At 37.2% G+C, this 16,685-nt stretch overlaps 1 non-coding gene and 1 pseudogene across 2 annotated transcripts; one reads left to right on the forward strand and one right to left on the reverse strand.

Annotated features, from left to right (window-relative positions):
* Positions 1 to 1,219: 1,219 nt before the first annotated feature.
* Positions 1,220 to 1,920, reverse strand: LOC104771830 (pectinesterase inhibitor 12 pseudogene; annotated as a pseudogene). The gene has a single exon (XR_015592580.1). The product of XR_015592580.1 is annotated as a pectinesterase inhibitor 12 pseudogene (transcript).
* Positions 1,921 to 12,073: 10,153 nt separating this feature from the next.
* Positions 12,074 to 12,180, forward strand: LOC147919790 (small nucleolar RNA R71). Its single transcript, XR_015594309.1, has one exon. It is a non-coding gene; the product is annotated as a small nucleolar RNA R71 (small nucleolar RNA).
* Positions 12,181 to 16,685: the final 4,505 nt, after the last annotated feature.

The raw sequence follows: 16,685 nt of genomic DNA on the forward strand, positions 1-16,685 counted from the left end.
TTTCTATTGTCGCCGTTTAACGTTTTTGAGAGAAAAAGGAAGAGAAAGAGAGTTCTTGAGTGTTTGGTGAGATTGGTGAGATTCCTTGCTGTTTCTTGAGAGATCTAAGGCTGGGAAAGTGCTAGAAGCTTGCTAGGAGTGAGGGAATTCGTTCTTATTGGTCAGAATCTTTCTGCAGAGAGGTGAGTGCATGACCATGGCTAATCTAAGCCTTTGATTCCCTTGTTCTTGCTTGTTGTTGCTTGTTTGTGTGTTTTTCTTGCTGGGATTGGTTGATACAGGTTCCTACGGATGTATAAGGCTTGGGTTTCGAGTATTGGACGATTTGGAGGTGATTTGGGAGTGAGATTCGACTCTCGACTTCGCGCGGATCGCAGTTGCAGAAGGAGTGTCGATTGACACCACTTGGTGTTGGTCGACACCAGCAAGTTGGGCATCGATCGACACTGTGGGGTAGTGTCGGTCGACACCAAGGCCAGTGTCGGTCGACACCTCCCTTCCAGCGAGACGATGTTTGATTTCCTGGTTTGTGTGTTTTGTTTGATGCTTGTTTGGAACTTTGGAATCATTGTTGCTTGTGTGTATAGCCCAGTAGATGGGAGGATTGCCTCACTGAGTGTTTATCAAATACTCATGCATCTCAATATGTGTTTGTGGTGCAGGTAAAGGCAAAGTGTGATCGTGGAATCAAGGCGATAAAGAGGAGGATGTTCTAGTGGTTCGCTTGGTTGTCTGGCTTCTGTTAGGTTGCTAGAGTTGAGTCCTAGAACATTGTTTAGGATTGCTGGTTATTTGATTTATGCTGTTTGGATCATTAGTTTGTGATTGGAATTATATTGGTTATTATTTTATTGGTTATTGGTTTATTGGATATTTAATGGTTTGTTATTCCGCTGTTGATTGTGAATGTGGTTAGGTGGCTTGTGGGTATGGGACCACTAGTTGTAGTTTATTTATAAGTATATTATTTATTATTTATTATTTAAAAAAAAAAGGTCGGTCGTTTCACATATAATTTTCCAGCCTTCTTCAATATATTAATTAAGATTATATAATATATTTGTATATTTTCTTACATAATTTAAATCACGTATTAAGTTTTAATTTCAAGAAAACAGCTTCTTTTTTTCTACATTTCAAAATCAATATGTCAATGTGTTACCAAAAGAAAAATCAATATGTCAATGTTGCCGACAAAAAAAAAAACAAAACGCAGACATGTAAAGCAAAATTTTATTTCCACTAAGATAAAGTCTCTTTGCTCTCAACTTTACATGGTAAACATTAATCGATGTTTAATTAGTGAAGCACTTTGACAAATTCATCGTAGCATATTATTGAAAACAAAAGGAATCAAAATCTTCTGTAACAAAATATTGTTCTCGTTACTAACGGGAGACTTTTGTTTATTTATTTCCTGGATACCATCCTTGCAATTTCCTAGTACATCCAAAGCAATACTAAAATCCTCGTTAGCGGTTTTATAATCTTGTGATTGAACGCTCGCTAAAGCAGTGTTTAACAAATCATTAGCGTCGTCATAAAACTCAACACAATCGTGTAGCTCTGCTTCAATACCTCCATATCCCTTGCCCTTGAAGATCTGTTCAGCGATTCCTTTAACATTCATAGTTTTCACTGCAGCGTTCTTCGTCGACGCTAGGATCAAACCTTCGAGGGTGGTTGCGGTTTTGCTTTGTGGATCTTGTGTAAGAGAATCGACGCAGAAATTGTATATCAAGGCCGGTTCTTTCACGGCTGCTTTCTTGCAAGAATCTTGAATGAGAGTTTGAGCAAATGCGAAACCGTTTACGAGAAGAGAGAACATAACCAATGAAACCAAGAACTTCATCTCTTTTTTTTTTTTTTTCTTTGGAGGAAGTAGAGAAAATAAGAATTGATTGATGAAGAATATGTTCACTTTGTGTTGCAATTTATAGTAAAAGTGAACATAAAAGTTTGCTATGTACAATGGATGTGTTAAATCATTAATTCACTAGTAAAAAAAAAACTATGTGGACTAAATTATGTTGAATAAACAAAAGTTGGGACCACTAGAACACATGATGCATTCTTATTGGTTGCTAAAGTTCTTTATAATTTTAATTCATTCTAACTATTTGACATCAATTATTTGATAGTAATCAAAGTTTTATTTTATTTTGCTTTACATAAAAATCTATTATTTTCATACTTTTTTATGTAAAGTCATTATTATTTAGTAATCAAAGTTTTTTTTTTACATAAAATTTTTATCAAAATTTATTATTTTCATAGTTTTATTTTATTTTGCTTTACATAAAAATTTATTATTTTCATACATTATAAATAGAGACTTGTTTCATTTCATTTGAACTTATAAATGTTTTTTCTTTTACTATTATTTTTCTATTAACCTCCAATTTTATTTATTTTAGTAATGAATGATTCTTCTCCTTATTACTTTCAAAAAAAAAGAAATCATAATAATCTTATTTGTTTAAGAAAGATTTGTTAATTTTTTTTTTGTTAATTTTTTTCAATTAATAGTTCTTATTTATATGTAATTATAAAAACATAATACAAAATAAAATATAGAATAAAAGTAATGGAGCAAGGTATTGAATTTTATAAACAAAACCATTACAGATGATAAAAATTGTATGAATGTTGAATTATTAGGTGGAGAAAAAATAAAATGATGTGGAATGGTAAAAAGTGAAAAAAAGATGGTACTGAAAAACAAAATTAATGTATATATCCTCATTAGACAACCCTTAATGGGTATTTTAACTTTAGATTAATATTAGTTTAATTTAAGAACTCCACTAACTATATATGTATTAATTTTTTTCACTCCACTGGTGAACCTTAAAATGAGTGTCTTAAAAATAAAAAATTATTTATCTATATAAAATGTGTTTTTTAGTATAACTTATAATGTGAAAAATGTTGATTAAAATTTATATAAAAAGAATATAAAAGTATAAATTATAATTTTAGTACATTTTATAAAAACATAATATATTACATGATAAATGGGAAACTCACAATCTAAAGGCTTGCCGAAGCTTTAATGAAAAAAATCCCAATCTTGGATTGGATTTCTTTGCTCATGTGGCATGTACCATGATGCATCCAAAACCTGACCACAAGAAACAAACAAGTTACATAAGAATCACGACAGAAAAAGTCTTGACAAAGTCTACAGTCACAACAAGTGCAAGTGTGAGCTGAACGCTTGGTCACAGTTCAATAAAGTGAAATAAACAAGTGAGGGAAAAACACTGAAGTCATTTAATTCAGATAACCACACTTCGGATATGCAGCGTGTGGAGTCTTGAATGCAAGATGGCTCCAATCTAACAGATGTGGCACTGGCACACATACATCATTGGATAATCTATACAATTAACTACAACTTCCTATGTAAATGTAGTTATATGTTCTCCGACAACATATACTTCAATGATGCAAAGCAGCAACAAACAACAATGCCAATGAAACATAAAACATATTGCATTGCTTTTAGCCAGAATTCATATCACATAAAATAAAACATTTGCATCACAATCACTGAAGTTAAACCAATATACCTGTTGTTTTTGTTCTCTATTTGTCATAACTCCAAGTAAGCAATCCAGAGAAAGTAGCATATTCTTACAAAACAATATCAAGTAAGCCTCCAGATAAGAATCTTGACTAGTGATAGTTATCGCATCCATGCTTAATAGCCTGTCCAAGAAGAATCCCAAAATTTACCAGAGGTGATAGGCAAGTGTATTTCTGAAAAAAAATGTATTGAAGAAGGCTTAAGAACAGAATATGAATCTCCCAAGCTTTTTAACTCTACTTGACCAATGACATGCATTGCTTTGTGGATAAAGAGGGCTTCTGAATCATCAAAAAATCGATTAAATCAAGTTTACCTTTTTCAATAACCTGATGTTGAATTATGACATGCATTGTGGTGATAGCACCTGAGAGATTACAGACTGGACTCCTGCAATCTCTACCCGCGCTTATCAATTTCACATCTTTCACCGTATTTGCCTGTTTTCCTTATCTGCTCACAATCATACAACCGAGCAAAACCATAACTATGGATAAAGAGGGAAAGACTTAAGTAGTATATAAAAAAACTAATTATCTATCTTAATATTTTTAAGTACATATTTGTGTCATCTTTGCAGGTCAGATCAAAATTAAAATATATAACCCGATTCAATGATTTGTATCCTCATTAATTATATTACTTTTTCTATATATGGTCATTCATCAATATCCTAATATTTCTAATTTCTATCATTAACAATAAATATGACAATTAATAAATATCATACTATTCATCGAGATTATAATCATTTAATCCAAAATTATAACTTAAAACCGAAATTATTTAAAATTGAAATTAAATAATATATATTAAAATTTTAAAAAATTACTTAGTCAAATATTCTTAATAAAATATAGATACATATAAATCTTTCAAATTCAACATCTATTTATTCAATAACTGATAATGTAAATGTTTGCAAATATAATAATATATTATATATATAAATAACGAATATCATTTTACATTATATATAAAAATATATAAAATATTATCATGTGGTACACAACATGGTCAATTCTAATATTTTATAAAGTGCTAAATGTTCAAACTATACCACTAAAAAATTAAGGATTGATGATCAGTTAGTACTTAGTAGTTGTTGTGAATTATAACTACAAATACACTTATAAGTTTTATGTTTTGTAAGATTTTGTAAAGAGAACAAGAACTAACAAAAAGATAGAGAGAGAGGGACAGTCACGAGAGAGAGAGACTTTGAGAGTGTACTTGATCAAAGACAACTTCACTATGTCACTCTTATTACAACTCCTTATTTATAGTAAACTCCAAAAGAGATGAGTCACACACTTATGCACTTGGTAATGGCAAGTGGTGAACTACAAAGACAAGTGTTAAGTTAGTGTAATATTACATGAACAAGTGTAAGGACATGTGTCTTGTGGTGGAATAATTACACATGTGTTTTACAATACTCCCCCTTGATTATCCATCACCATTGACGAGTTACGTACTACCTCATTAAAAACCTTGTCACGGAAAAACCCATTGGGATAAAAACCATGACAAGGGAAAAAGAGTATAGTAACGTAATCTCCCCCTCGAAAAGATATGTACAATCCTTCTTCATAAATCTCGTAGATGACGCATTCCAATACTGTGAATATGCTTTCTGAATGTGGTAGTCGGAAGCGCCTTTGTGAATAGATCTGCTGCATTGTCACTTGAGCGGATATGTTGAATATTAACTTCCTTCTTTTGCTCGAGTTCTTGAGTGTAGGAGAAAAATCTTGGAGGTATATGCTTTATTATGTCGCTCTTGATGTAACCTTCTTTGATTTGGGCGTGAAACGACCGACCTTTCTTTTTTTAATAAATAAATAATAAAATAAACTACAACTAGTGGTCCCATACCAAATAGCCACCTAACCACAAACACATGCAACAGCGGAAATAACCAACCAATATTCAATAATAAACCAATAATAAAATATAACCATAACTCCAACATAACAATATCCAAACATCAAGAATCAAAGAACCAGCAACCTACAATGTTCTAATGACCCAACTCTAGCAACCTAGCAATGCCAGACAATATCAAACCGAGTCCCTAGAACATCCTCCTCTTCATTGCCTGGATTCCACGATCACACTTTACCTTTACCTGCACCACAAACACATATTGCAATGCATGAGTATTTTATAAACACTCAGTAAGGCAATCCTCCCATCTACTGGGCTATACACACAAGCAATAGAGTATCAATAATCATCACACAATAATCCACAACAACGAATAACAAACCAGGACTTAGCATCGACCGACGCCACACATGCATCGACCGATGCCAAATGGGGAAGCATCGATCGACACAGAAGCGGCATCGACCGATGCAAGTGTAACTTGCATCGACCGATACCCAGTCTGCATCGACCAACGCATGCTCGACGCAACACGAAAGTCCTAGAGTTTTACGCGCCGTCCTCGCACTTGCATCGACCGATGCAAGATATGGATCGATCGACGCAACGTCGAGCACCGTGATTTCCCCGAAGCTTCTCGCCGGATCTTTGTTCCTACAACCACAAAACTCGATCCCAAGCCACAAGAAAGCTTCCTAACGTCCATAGCAACATCCTAATACGTCTAACAACACACAACAGGAAGATTAATGAGTTCTCTAGCTTAGATAAGCCATGGTCATGCACTTACCTTTGCCACAGGAGAAACTAAACCTTAAACAATCAAGAACACGCTCCCAGGAAGCTCCTACAACGATCCCAGCTACAGATCTCTACAGGAACGCCTCAAATCTCCAAAAAATCACCAAGAACTCTCAAGAACTTTTCCTCTCTTTTTCTTTTCTCTAAAAACGGCCACACCACGAAGAATGAGACCAAAAGCCTCGACCCTAAGGGTTTTATATTCCCTTTTGACCAAAACGCAGCGTTTGACTTAAGTCAAAACGCAGAGAATCGAGCCAGCATCGACCGATGCTCCTACTGCATCGATCGATGCACATCCCAAACCGGGATTCCGGTTCACGGATGTTACAGGGCGACACAAGCAGCATTGTCTTCAAATAATGTTGTTGGCTCTTTCTTGGTGACTATTCCACTAGATTCTTGTATGTGGTTAGTCATTGTTCTGAGCCATACACATTCCCTCGATGCTTCATGAAGAGCAATTATTTCTGCATGATTTGAAGAAGTGGCGACTAAAGTCTGTTTCTGAGCGCCATGATATTGCAGTTCCTCCAATTGTGAAAACATATCCAGTTTGGGATCGGGATTTATGTGGATCTGATAAATATCCTGCATCTGCAAAACCAACAAGACCAACCGAAAAGTTTCTAGGATAGAATAATCCCAAGTCAATCGTACCTAGAAGATAACGGAGAATATGTTTTATCCCATTCCAATGCTTGCGGGTAGGGGATGAGTTGTATCTTGCAAGTAGATTCGTAGCGAATGCAATATCTGGTCTAGTGCAATTTGCAAGATACATGAGTCCACCGATAGCACTCATATAAGGTACTTCGGGACCAAGTATTTTCTCGTTATTTTCACAAGGTCTGAATGGATCACTATCGATATTCAAAGATCTGTTGACCATTGGAGTACTCAAAGGAGTCGCTTTGTCCATATTAAAGCGCTTTAAAATCTTTTTCGTATAATTTGATTGATGCACAAATATTCCATTTTGGAAATGCTCTATTTGAAGCCCGAGACAGAATTTAGTCTTTCCAAGATCTTTCATTTCAAACTCTTCCTTCATATGAGTTCTTGCATCATCAATCTCCTTTTGAGTTCCAATTATATTTAGATCATCAACATATACAGCAATGATCACAAATCCCGATGGAGATTTCTTTATGAAGACGCATGGGCATATTTTATTATTAACATACCCTTTCTTCAATAGGTATTCGCTTAAACGATTATACCATATGCGCCCGGATTGTTTTAATCCGTAAAGTGATCGTTGTAATTTGATCGCACAAATTTCATTAGACTTAGAGTCTAATGCCTCAGGAATCTTAAATCCTTCTGGCATTTTCATGTATATATCACTATCCAATGATCCATATAAATATGCTGTCACTACATCCATAAGGTACATTTCTAAATTCTTAGAAGCCGTTAGACTCATTAAGTACCTGAATGTAATTGCATCCATGACTGGAGAATATGTTTCTTCATAATCAACTCCAGGTCTTTGAGAAAAACCTTGTGCAACAAGTCGGGCTTTATATCTTGTGATTTCATCTTTCTCATTTCTTTTTCGCACAAATACCCACTTACAACCAACAGGTTTTACATCTTTAGATGCAGTGACAAGAGGTTCAAAGACATTTCTTTTATTGAGGGAAAGCAACTCAAGTTGCATAGCATTTTTCCATTTCTCCCAATCATGCCTATGTTGGCATTCTGATACAGACCTTGGATCTGGATCATCTTTTTTATGATCGATCTCTTTAGATACAGAAAAAGAGAATATTCCATTATCATCATCGATTTCATCTCTAGCCCATAACATTCCATCTTGAGCATAGTTAATAGAAACCTCATATTTTTCTGTATCATCCTGAGGACTTTTCTCTTTATTTGGTTCTTCCTGAACCTTTTCATCTCCCATTTTCTTTTTCTTTCGGGGATTTTTATCTTTAGAGCCCATTGGCCTCCCCCGTTTCAATTGAACCTTAGGTTCATTAGCTTTGCTTCCATAAAGTTCCTCTCTAGGAATTTCAACTCTTGATGGTGCATTTGCAGCGGGGATATATGACTTTGTCACCCTTTTTGTATCTATGAACGCATCTGGTAATTGATTTGCCAAATTGTGTAAATGTACGATTTTCTGAACTTCCAGTTCACGTTGATTTGTAGGGGGATCAAGAAATATCAAAGATGGTGTATACCATGTAATATCTTTTGGTACTTGTTTAATTCCTCCCCCTAACGCGGGAAATTCATCTTCATTAAAATGGCAATCGGCAAAAAGTGCCTTAAACATATCACCATTTTGCGGTTCAAGATATCGAATTATACTCGGTGATGCATAACCGACATATATGCCCAATCTCTTTTTTGGCCCCATTTTTGTTCTTTGCGGTGGGCTATAGGAACATAAACCGCACATCCAAAAATACAGAGATAGGATATGTTTGGCTCTTGGCCAGATGCCAATTGTAAAGGGGAATATTTATTATATGTGCATGGTCGTATTTGGACCAATGCCGCAGCATGCAATATAGCATGACCCCATATAGAAATTGGGAGTTTTGTTCTCAATATTAACGGTCTAGCAATGAGTTGTAGCCGTTTAATCAAAGATTCAGCCATGCCATTTTGTGTATGAACATGAGGAATCAGATGCTCCACATCGATTCCTATTGACATACAATAGTCATTGAAAGCTTGTGAAGTGAATTCACCGGCGTTATCAAGCCTGACTTTCTTTATGGCATAATCAGGGAATTGAACTTTCAACCTGATTATTTGGGCAATGAATTTTGCGAAGGCCGTATTTCTTGTTGTCAATAGACACACATTTGACCATCTACTAGATGCGTCAATCATTACCATAAAATAACGAAACAGCCCGCATGAAGGGTGGATAGGTCCACATATATCACCATGTATTCTCTCTAAGAACAATGGTGATTCATTCCCAATTTTGGCTGGCGATGGCCGAATTATGAGTTTTCCTTGAGAACATGCATCACATGAAAACTCATCAGATCTAAAAATCTTTTCGTTCTTCAATGGATGACCATTGGAATTTTGCGCAATTTTTCGCATCATGACTGAACTAGGATGTCCAAGTCTTTCATGCCATATCTTAAATGTACTAGTAAACTTAGAGTTTACTGTAACATAAGATGCAAAATTATTTATTTTTGTGAAATACAATCCAGAGGATAACATTGGTAATTCTTCCAATATATGTTTCTCCTCAGACGTTATGCAAAGATATTCAATGCCATTCTTATTCAGAGTCTCTATATGATATCCATTTCTTCGGATATCTCTGAAACTAATTAAATTTCTATTAGACTTGGGGCAATATAATGCATCAATTTCAAATTTTGTTCCCCTTGGCATTGAAAAATTGGCTTTTCCAGAGCCTATAATAATCTTTGCATTACCACATATAGTACTCACGCTTCTAGCGGAGTCTTTTATTTTGAGAGAGGAGAAATATTTTTTCTTTTTAAGTATTGAGTGCGTTGTAGCACTGTCTGCTAGACACATATCTCCATCCTCAATCTCAAAATTTGACATTTTCTTGAATGTTACTACAAACTAATGATAATGGATCGGGAGACGATCGTGCTGATAACTTGTTGAGAAACCACTATATAATGGTGTATGAGACAAGAGAAAACAAAGAGTAGTAGAAGAGAAGTGTTGTGAACTATGACTACAAAACACTTATGAGGTTTGTGTTTTGTAACACTTTGTAAAGAGAACATAAACTAACAAAGAGATAGAGAGGGAGGGACAGTCACGAGAGAGAGAGATTTTGAGAGTGTACTTGATCAAAGACAACTTCACTATGTCACTCTTATTACAACTCCTTATTTATAGTGAACTCCAAAAGAGATGAGTCACACACTTATGCACTTGGTAATGACAAGTGGTGAACTACAAAGACAAGTGTTAAGTTAGTGTAATATCACATGAACAAGTGTAAGGACATGTGTCTTGTGATGGAATAATCACACGTGTGTTTTACAATAGTAGTATCTTATTAGAAGGTTTGTTTATCTCGCGAATGAGTTGGGGCCATATTATAGTTATACTTGGGCTTTAAGTGTTTCTGCAAAGAGAGGAAGAAGAATGATTAGGCCAAGTCAACAAAACAGTGACACACTCGTGTTAGTCAAAACTCAAAACTCGGATGAGACGTAACTTTGGTTCATGGAAAAATCGATTGTGATTTAATTTGAGGATTCGACTAGGATGATTCTTTCACAATAACAAAGTGTTATTGAAAATGTTTGAACATTTTATGCCATTGTGAAAAGTATTCATTCGCATTTTTCCTTTACAAAATCCATACATCTAAATTTTATATTGCTGTCTAAAGTTACTATTTTCTAATTACCATGTGAAAATATGTCATACTTTTTTTTTGGTAAAAGGTTAAGATTTATACCAATTTTCTGTTTTCTTTGTACAAAAAATAAAAGGAAATTTATACATCCAAAGTAAGAAGCTAGAAGGGAAGAAGAAGATGAAGTTGTAGCTCCCAGAAGGAAAAGTAGACGATCACAAGTTGTACACTGAATTGCTGCATTCACTTTTTCAGAGACTACCACTTCTTGCTTCCTCTCTTTCCTCCTTTGAACAGGCTGATTTAACAGAATAGCACTGACATCCTTAGTTAGCAAAGCTCATTCCTCAGGACTCAAACCATTTGATACCATTCTCTTCACATACCGCTTAAGAGATGGTAAAAGCTTTACTGCATCAATCAAAAGCATCTCAATCATCACCTTGTCCATCATTGCCTTGCATCTAGCTTCATCAAGCTCCTGCTTGGACCTTCTTGGCGTAGAAAAAGGAATCTTCGGTTGGTACACCCTTTCAGCAGCTGGAACCTGAGATTTTGCAGTTTCGGGTTCTGTCTGAGATGAGTGTCGACTGACACCCAGGTGGTGTCGATCGACACTATCATCTGAAGCCGACAAATTTTGCGATTTCTATCCTTTTTCTGCACAAACAATTTCACCATCATCTTCACCTCTCACTGATATGGCATTACAAGAATGTTTGGGATTTGACTCAGCTTTCCCAGGGAGAAATCCCTCTTGCCTCTTGAAGGATCCAGCTGTTTGAATAACTTGATTCTCTAGCTTCTTGACATGATTGTTTAATGCATCTATCTTCCCATTCATCTCAGTGTAGACATTGTCGATTTTTCCATTGAAGGTCACTGTCATATTCTCCTGTCCCTAAAGAAGCTGATCAAGCATGGCCTCTATTCTACTCTCAGAAGAAGTCTTAGGAGGAGGAGACTGATAAGATGAGTTCCCATAGGTTCTTGTATAGCCATTGTTCTGTTGCTGCTTCTGGTAATCTGGGTTAGGTGTGTATCCTGAAAAGTTCCCACTGTAAGGCTTGTTGCTTTGCTGATTACCGAATCTCTGACCCTGATTCCCATATACAAAGTTGACATCTGCTTCTTCATTCCCAGACTCAGGTTGTGGCTCAAATGATTCAACTTCAGCAGCAAAGTGAACTGATTTCTTACCAACCAAGAGATTGTGAACTGAATCAAGCTTAGCATTAACAGAAGCTAGCTGGTTTGAATCAAATCCTCCATGCAATCTCTTCCTATCAGTATCTGCTCTCTTAGTGCTATTGCTGGAAGCCAAATTCTCAATCAAAGCTTCAGCATCTTCTGGAAATCATGTCTTGAAGTTTCCATGGCTTGCAGCATCCAAAGCTAGCTGATATTCCCAGTCAATTCCTCTGAAAAAGATACTCAACAGCTGCACCCTTGAAAAACCATGGTGTGGACAGTCCCTATGATAGACTTTGAATCTCACCCAAGCTGCTTTGAAAGCCTCATCTGGTCTCTGTTTGAAAGAGGACAGCTTGACTCTTAGCTCATCTGACATTGCATCATCATAAAAAAAGTTGAGAAAAGCCACTTTGACTTGTTGCCAAGATGTCAAAGATCTAGCTGGCAATTTTTTCAACCACTGAGATGCCTCTCCTGCAAGTGAGTAAGGGAAGAGTTTGCAGAAGATGTAGTCCTCAGTCACTCCATTAACCTTGATACTGGTCACCAGGTCTTCAAAGTGCTCAATATGGTCCAGAGCCTTCTCATTTGGCAGGTTAGAGAAGGGTCTTTGTCCAACTAGTTGAAAGTAAGCAGGCTTCAGCTCAAAGTCATTCCTTTGGAATGGAGGAGGAATAATGGCAGATCGGTTCGGATAAACCAGGTCAGCTCTGTTAAAGTCAGCAATGGTCCTGAGCAAGTCTCGGTTATTCTCCTGTCTTCGAACCGGGTTTTGGACATGGTCTGCAGCTCCATGTCCGTCTGCAGGAAGGGGGTATCGACCGACACACTGTTGGTGTCGATCGACACCATCAACAACAACAGCCTGCTCGTCGCCAACACCAGCTTGCTCGTTGACAACAACAGGTTCAACAATCACATTGTCTTCTGCATCAAGATTTTGGCCCTGCTCATTGCACAAGTGGCCCTCTTGATCCCTCAAAGCACTATCCTCATCACGCATCAGAACGATTGTGTTAACCATCTTCAAGGATTTGGCTGTTTTTCGGTTCTCACGCTCAAGTTTTCCCAACTCTTGGTTTGAAAGCTTCAAAGTTGGACCAGTCTTATTGTTTCTAGTGTTAGGCCTAGGAGGCATGCACCTGAAACACACAAGAGAAAAGAAAACAAAAGGGTGTAAGTTTCAAATAAAAAGAAAAATTTAGACAAAATTAAAAACTCAAATCTAATGGTAGATCAAAGAGTCCCCGACAACGGGGCCAAAATTTGATATGCTCAAATATACCCTAGAGCTACTCTCTCAAATTAAGAGATCAATGCAGTACTTAGGGGTCGAATTCCACAAGGACTCAAGACTACACAATAAATTATAGAGGTTTTTTAATTATGCTAAACAGATTAATTTGAATTGAAATAACAATGCAAAATATTAAATTAAGCTGTGAAAATTCAATAGATCAAAAGATAGGTCTAGGGAAATTCTCAGGAAATTACAAATTATTAAATCAATAAATAAATTAGGATTTAAGCAATTAAGAACAGATCTAGAACTCTAAACACTTCCGTAAAATAAATCAGTTCTCACTGCAAATATTATCTAGATTAAAAACCAGAAAATCCAAATTCTAGGTTAAAAATCAGCTTTAAAAACAGGTTTAAATTGTTCACAAAATCACTAAATCAAATCTCTTTGCAAGAAGTAATTTTGTTCATCAAAAGGTTTTATCAGAAAAATCAATTATATTCTCATATCAATCAATAATCCTAAGATCTAAATCCAGATGACTAATCAAAGATCTAGCATTAAGAACAACATATGATGAAGATCTAGAAAGATATTGAATCCTAAATAAACAGATCTAATAATTCATAAAAACCCTATGAAAAACCCTGAACCTAACAAGCAAACTACTCAGACATATTCAACAAAGCACAAAACATCTTTCTGAATAATAAGCAATTGAAATTAAAAGAGTAAAGAAGGAGTTCAAGAATTTTTTTCTACAAAGCAGATCTCTCTCTCCCAAAAGCTCTCAAAAATCTCACAGGGTTACAGAAAAATAAAACTTGCTAGAAAACAACTTAATGGTTTGGAAAACCTAAAAATACGATTTATATGTCGTAAAACACGTCAGGGACTTGTGTTGCAATTTTGGAAAACTTCGGGCAACTTTGTAAAACTTCCAAATTGGCTTCTCTCGTCGGTTAAACAGGGTGTCGACCGACACCAAGGGTGGTGTCGATCGACACCAGCACTCTTGATTGATTCCAAGTTGACTTCCTCCGGATTATTACTCCAAATTGTTCCACTTTACTCCATCCATGCTAAAATCCTAGAAAACCTGCAAAGACTCCAAAACATCCTAGAAAACACATCAAAGGACTCTAAAAGACTCCTTATATCATGGTTAAAAACCAGAAAAACCATGATATATCATGCTACCATATGAAGCTGCTGACTCAAGAAGCTTCGATAGAACCTCCATTACGAGGATGAAGAGGTAAGGAGAAATATAATCCTTTTGCCGTAGACCTTTTTCCCCGGAGAAGTATCATGCCAATTCACCATTAATAGCCACTGAGAACCTTGGGGAAGAGATACATTCTTTAATCCAACTGCAAAAGGGGGGGGGGGGGGGGAATTTCTGAGCTTCAAGGATTTTGAGAACTAGATCCCAACACACTGTATCAAATGCTTTCTGAATATCGACCTTCACCATACAGCTCTTTGAACAGTTTGCTTTTTGATAATCTTTTATCAACTCCGATGCAAGCAGTACATTCTCACCCAAGCTCCTACCTTTTCAAAAAGCTTCCACCACCGTGTTTCTGACAACATCCTAAGATGCACGAAAAACCTCGACTAAGAAACCATCCGGGCCTGGACTTTTATTCAAAAGCATAGCTAAGACGACCGCCATGATTTGCTCTAGTTTCACTCCCTTCTGGAGAGCTTGGACTTGTGAGTCAGAGCATCTGAATGGTAGCAGGTCCCCTAGCTCAGCAACTGAGATTGGAGTGAGTGGCAAGTTAGTATTACCCAGAATACCTTCAAAATAGGCTACATCATAAGCTTTTATCTCTGAGATGTCTGCAATCCTTCTTCCTGTCTAATCACACAAGAAGTGGATGTGGTTTCTAGCAGCCCTTTGCGTCACAGACTTGTGGAAGAAAACCATGTTCTTGTCTCCCAAACTGAGCCACATAACCTTCTACTTTTGGCGGTAAAATTTCTCCTCTGCAGATAGTAGTGTTTGCCATAAAGTCCTAGCTTTATGCTCCTTTCTGACTGCTAGAGCGTCATGATTAGAGAGAACCGTTTTTTGAAACTCTGCGACTAGTCCAGCCTGACTCTGAACTCTCCTACTGATGTCACTAAAATGTTGCTTGTTTAGTAGCCTCAAGATCATTTTAAGTTTTTGCATCGACCTTACCAGCTTTGCGAGATTGAGTCCTTACACTACGGATGATCCGTAACATGCTGAAAGAAATTGAAGGGTTTCCTCACTGCACTCCTCAGAGAGGGGAGATGAAAAAAACAAGCCGCCTGTTGGTACCGTGATCCGGCACCTCGGATCATGGGCCTGGGCCTAAGATGGACGGATAAAATGGGCCAAGATGAAGTAAAACCGGCCTGCTATGCTGGAGCGTGGAAGGTCGAAGTGAAAGTATAACGGTCGAGCAAAACACCTCGGAGTTCGGAGAACGTTCAAATAAATCAAGCAATAAATCGAGTTAACAAGAGTGCGAGATTTACGGGGTAGATTGATTCGACTTTAATTGTAATAAAGCTATAAATAAGAGAAGAAGGGGAATGAGAAAGGGATCGGAAAAAAAAACTTACTTTTAGCAATAATAATATTCAATTTTCAGTTCACAAAGTTACAACTCTTCTTTACTCTTTGCTCGGAACTAGAACGGTGGTAAACAGTAAACGCCTACCGGACTTAATTCATTTCGGAACTCAGGTGAAAACCTCAGTTCTCACATTTGGCGCTAGAGAGAGGGGGAGAGTTATCACCTGTACTCTTGCTAGTTCCGACTTCATACCCGAACCCACATCGTACAAACACCGCTATGGCTACTAACTCTTCCAATCAGGTAACTCTAGAAACCATCTAGAAACTTTTGCATGATTTCACTGAGAAATCCGACCGTCAGCAAGCAGCCTCCGCTGCTCTTGCCGAGCGTTTTGACAACCTGGAAGGGCAGGTCTCTACCTGCTTGGAGGCAGTCACTACGTCGGTAACCGACCTTTCAGCTTCTCTTGTCCTCCGATCAAAACCCTCGCAGACGTGCTTTGGATTTCACTGGTGTCGTTCCGCCTTTCACTTTGCAGCCAGCAGCAGCAACCGCCACTCCGGGAAATACTTTCCCACCCCAGCTGAGTACTCAAGCAGCGCCACCGTTGGTTGGCGATAGCCACACTCCGGTTCAGCTTGACGTCGCTAGATCCTCTGTAGTCCCGGTTCGTCTTCCTCCCCCTGTGGGCGGAAATATTCTGACTCTTGGTTATGCCTCCAACCCCGAGATCCACCGTATGCGGAGCGAAATCCGGGATATGCGGTCTATGGTGCACAATGCGACTACCTCAGCACCTGATATTTCCCGAGTAATTGAAGAATCAAAGCGAACTCCTTTCTCAGATCATATAGCTCGAGTTCGCATCAAGGATACCGGGAAAATAAAATTCACAAGCTACGAAGGGAAAGGAGACCCAACAACTCATCTAAAGACCTTTTGCTGACCGCCAGCCACGTGGACCTCGAGCCTCATGAAACGGATGCTGGGTACTGTAAGTTGTTCGCAGAAACGTTTTGTGGACCGGCCCTGCTTTGGTTCGCATCTTTGGCAGCTGACTCCATTAACAAT

The sequence above is a fragment of the Camelina sativa genome, chromosome 20, assembly GCF_030686135.1.
Source record: "Camelina sativa cultivar CO46 ecotype springtype chromosome 20, ASM3068613v1".
In the NCBI taxonomy this organism is placed as follows: Eukaryota; Viridiplantae; Streptophyta; class Magnoliopsida; order Brassicales; family Brassicaceae; genus Camelina; species Camelina sativa.